Source organism: Euphorbia lathyris, chromosome 5 (assembly GCF_963576675.1).
Source record: "Euphorbia lathyris chromosome 5, ddEupLath1.1, whole genome shotgun sequence".
In the NCBI taxonomy this organism is placed as follows: Eukaryota; Viridiplantae; Streptophyta; class Magnoliopsida; order Malpighiales; family Euphorbiaceae; genus Euphorbia; species Euphorbia lathyris.
In genome coordinates, this window is record NC_088914.1 from 73,308,518 (window position 1) to 73,314,102 (window position 5,585).

Genomic DNA, 5,585 nt, shown 5'->3' on the forward strand with positions numbered 1-5,585 from the left:
TTATATTTGTACGTGTCACATATGTTAATATATCAAACAAATAGTTAAATATATTTTTTATATTTTTTAAATAACACAAAAAAATATTTCCACATCACATGTACCTTATATGTCATTCCATTTATATCAAATAAACAGTTAAATATATTTTCATAATTATTAACGATAGAAAAATATATCCTTAACAGTGTGATGACGAGTAGACCCATCTCTAAACCTGAGCAAAAGGAGCGCATGCCCAGTATCCAAGGATGAGAAGGTCCAATTATAGTAATATATCAATATCTATTAAATTATACTTGATTAAATTTAAAAAAAATATTTGATTAAAAACGTTGGTATTAGATTCTTTCCAAATTAGTTTTTACAAATAAAAAAGTTGGCATTAGATTAAATTAAAAAAATTATACTTGATTAAAAACGTTGGCATCAGGTATTAAATAGTGTTTCTAAATTCCCTAATTTATTTCGAATTATTTCCAAATTTCCTAAGAAAAACTTTGGGCATCAATTCTTTAATTTATCTCAAAAATATTTCTATAATTATATTTCCCATCTATCAATTCCGACAAAAAATTATACTTTATCTCTCTTTTTTAATCACACTCCAATCACAAAATATTAAACAGTAATATTATCCTACACCCTCAGTTCATCTTCAATTCATCAGTTATATAATCAATTTTGTTTTCTAATCACCTCACTGTGAAACTTCCAATAACTAATAGTTTTTTTTATTTTTTTTTGAGAAACTCTATCAGATTCTGATTTATTCGGTCTTTAGAGGCAATTTGGGAAAAGACGTATCAAAATCTTCCAATTTCAAGAATTTAGACGCTAAAACTCATTAAATGATGTGATTTTTAGATTTGGTTTTTCATTTTTCTGTTATGATGTTTTGTGTCGTAAAGAACATAAAATCTATTAGAACTATTTCATACTTTATTAACTTTAAAAAATTTGCATCTAGAAATGCTGATAAATATCATTTTGTATAAGAAATTTGGTACTTAAAGCAATATAAAATGTTTTGATCAGATATTTTGTTAAATGTAACCAGAAAAAGTGTCATTTTTAAATAGTTTTCTTTTATACAATTTACTTTTCTAATCATTTTTTCTATTTCAATTTATTTATTAGAGTCTCGTTTGATAATTCGCATCCACATTTCTAAAATCTCATGATCGGCCATGATGCCGAATCTAATACAATATATGTATATTAACTCATTCTAATTCATTTCCCCTTTAGCATAGAAACAAAAGATTCATTTCAAATAATAAATAATAATATTATGTATATGTTAACAAAAATATACGATACCTTACTTGATAATCAATCTTTAATAAAAAAAAACAAAAATATACAATAATAAAAATATAATATTATATTTATATACATATATCAATAAAAAATATTAATAAAATGTATTTGATGTTATATTAAGATTTTTTTGATACGGATATTAAATTTATGAGTGGAAAATCATACTCATTAAAATGAGAAAACAGAACCAATCATCATCAAATCTCATTCTCGGTAATAATTTCCTGATCACACTATTTAGTGTTATATCTTAATAATTTACTAACCATATTATTTAGTTGTCATATTGAGTAAATAATTTACTGATCACAATTTTCATATTTCTATCGAGATTTCGGTTTAGTCTTTGCATCGAGAGGAGATTCTATTGGGTCTACTTTATCGGTGCTTCATGCAGAATTAATTGTGATCCTTTATTCATTACGTTGTAGTTCGGGATTGTGAGTTCAATTTGATTGTGGTAGTTTCTGATTCAGCCTCTGCAATTCAAATAATTAAAGGTGATTAAGTGTTGTCAAGTTGGTGACGTTCTGGATAGCTCATTCTTTTACACCAATTGAGTTCGTGCATGAAAGACCACAAACGAATGCTGATGCTCTTATCTTAGCTGTGGGCACTATCTCTTGCTCATATGTAAGTTTAATTGAAAATTTTTCATTTTGCGTTTTTTCTATATTCAAAATGATATATTTTCGTTTTGCTTCGTAATATATGGTTTAGTTTATAAAAAAAAAAAATCTGAAACTTTGTTTTATTCAATAATTTAGTTTGTTATTCATTTAAAATGTTAATTTGATCTTAGTTATTTGATGTGAATTATATTTATATTACTTAAACTTTAGCATATTTTCTGATGTAGATTAAAGTCGACTGAGAGTTTTAATCTTAAACTCACAAAGATTTCAATCTTCTCAAGCTAGACTTGAAGGTTGAGTTAACCCAAACAATGAAGAACCTTGAGCTCCAATGGAGGTTTGATAATTGATTTCATAAAAGTTCCCAAACATTACAAAAAGGATACTCTCACTTAATAGGAAGGAAAGGACCCTAAAGCCCCTAAATAGGGTTTCTAACTTAGCATTAAGGATAGGGTCACAATGGGAAGGGGACATAATAAGGGTAGTTTTAGTAAATAGGAGTAGTGGCAAAACAGTAATTTCATATGGAGCAGAAATGGTCCCCAACAATGAAGAACTTGGTGGAGAAGTTTTCCCTGCTGAGCACGCCCCGCGCCTCCGGTATCACGCCCCGCGTCTTTGATCCCCTAGACCTGGGGACTCGGAATGGTGGGAGCTACGCATGGCGTCCAGGGTGGCACGCCCCGCGTGATTGACCTCCGGGACATTCTTCGCTTCGGAGGTTGGCTCCACGCTCCGCGCACTTGGTGGCACGCCCCGCGTGGTTGACCTCTTGGACACTCTTCGCTCCGAGGGTTGGCTCCACGCTCCGCGTAGTAGGGAGCACGTCCCGCGTGCTAGGTTGAATGCCTTTGCTCTCGTCCTTTTCGGATGGTCTCCCCCGCATTACGTCTCTTGCTCTAGGTTTGGACTTAGGGAAGGGATGCCCTCATCATTTTCTATTTTCACTCCTAAACTTTAATTTTATAATTTAGAAAACTATTATTATTATTATTATATATATATATATATATACTTTAAAATTTAAGTAACATATATACTTTTAATTTACTTTAAAAAATAAAGATAAATTAATCTTTTAAATAGGCATGACAAAACTTAAAAACCAATAATATATTATTAAAGCTTAAACAATACATTTTGTAAAACTGAAAACATAATAATTATTTTTTCGAAACCAATTTTTTTTTATTTTCCTTGTTCCATTTCCCAACTTAAATATCAAAAAATATCTCATTTGTTTATCAATTACTTATTTAATTCAATTATTATTTTTTTACTAATTTTTTTTTTATAGTTTATCAAATTTCTTGATTCAAGATTCATCAGACACCTTTTAAATGAATAGTTTCCCAATTAAAACTTTCTATTTATATTAGGATTCAAATTCAAAATCTTACTTTAACCACTTGATATCCTTAACCACTGAAACCAATCTTAATCGTTATTTTTACTAATTTTTAGTTATCCTTGGATTTTACTCCCTTAATCTCCATTCTATTATATAAGTCATTCTAGCAAATTTGATTTTCCCCCTAAATATAAGTCATTCTAGGATTCCAAGGACTTTTAGTTTAATTATTTTATCCAAATATTAAAAGTTTTGTATTGATACATGTGTTTTTTTTTAATATTCTAATGCTTATTTTTCAATAGTGATATGAGGGAATTTTTTTAGTTAATTAATATATTTTTAAATTTGTGTAAAATACTGATCTATATAAAGAAATAATATCGTTTAATAAAGTACAATTATATAAAAAAAGAATTGTTTTATGTGATTAAATTTATATTTACATATTTATAACAAAATATCATGGCCCTGTTTGGGAATTAGCTGTTAGCTGTTAGCTGATTACATTAGTTGTTGGCTGTTAGCTGATTACATTAGCCGATTTGACTAGCTGAATTGATTAGCTGTTTGTGTAGATCTATTTGGTAAAAATTAGCTGATTGATAATAGCGGTTTGTGCAAAAAGACGAATAAGGGTATTAATTTTGGCGCAGAAGAAGAGGGAGTCTATCTATTAGGGTTAAAGAAGTCCATTAATTTTAATATTCCAAAACGCTAATTGAAAAAGCTCCTTTTAAGAGCTTTTTCTAAATTAGCGTTTTCATCCCAAAACTTTCTCCCAAACCTCTCTCCACCAAACACTCCAATCAGTGGTTTCAGTGGTCAAACCTCTAAAATTGGTCAAAGCCGCTCTTTTTATCCCAAAACGCTCTTTGCCAAACAGGGCCCATATAATATGAACTCTTTTCTCTTATTAATTATATAAAACAAAATATTAAAATGCTTCAATAAAATAATTAAATTATAAATTAGTGAGGTTGAGTTTAGTAGAGTATATATATATATATATATATATATTTTTTTTTTTTATATGAGTAGAATTAAAAAAGGGCATTTATAGACTTTTGTTAGCTGCATTACAACTGTGAAGAAAGAGATAAGAGCAGAGAGGAAAAGGAGCAAGGAGAGGATGCCACGTAGGTATTGACAGCTATAACGCATTGTGGATTTATTTTATAATTAATTATAAATAAATAAATAAGTGTGTCTGTTTGTTTGGAGTCGAAGGAAAAGGACAGGAAGTGGGTGTTTGCATGGGGATTCGTTTTAATAAGAATGATTCCCATGATTCCCGCTATTGTAATAAGCCCTATCAAATTAGGATCCATCGTACCTTCCTTTCTTTTCTTTTTTCTAGGGAAAAATGACTATCACAATGGACCGACTCAAAAAAAGCTTCGTATTACCATAAAAAAAAAAATCATATTTTTTTTAAAGAAAAAATTGACTATTATTAAAAAAAAAGGTAATTAATTTATTAGTTCCTATATTTTGACAAAACACACTGTTTAGTCCCTGTATTTTCAAAAACACATGGTAAGGTTCCTAACCTTTTTCTCAGTGAACTGTTTAGTCCTTCCGTCTGTTTGTTACATTTTTTACCGTTTATAACTTCGGAAATGACTAAATTACCCTTTACTATTTACCTTCAAACTTCAGAAGAGTAATCCAATTTAGAAGAAGAAGCTATTTGCATGGAGAACAATAAAAAGAACAAACTCAACGCTTACGAATTTGAACGATTAAGAAGAAAATTAAGAACAAGAACACTCAAAGTTGATTTCAGATGCATTAGAGTTTAAAGGAAAGCAAAATAAAGGAAAAGAAGAACACAAATCCAAATTGACTAACAAAATCTTCATGAGAGTCTAACGGCAGGGACTAAACAGTTCACCAAGAAAAACATTAGGGACTAAACAGTTCACCGAGAAAAACGTTAGGGACTTTAATGTGTGTTTTTAAAAATACAGGGACTAAACAGTGTGTTTTGTCAAAATATAGGGACTAATAAATTAATTACCCAAAAAAAATAGTATTAATATAAAGAGAATTGTCCAAGTAACTAGAAGCAATAACAGCACTAAAGGACGGTCCGGGGAGGGGTCCCACCACAAGGGTGTATTGAGGACAAACCTTCCCTTGCCAATTTATTTGGCAAGAGGCCGCTCCTAAGACTCGAACCCTTGATCTTTTGGTCACCCGACAACAACGTTTACCGTTACGCCAAAACTCGCCTTCTAAGCAATAACAGCACTAAACAAATTTTT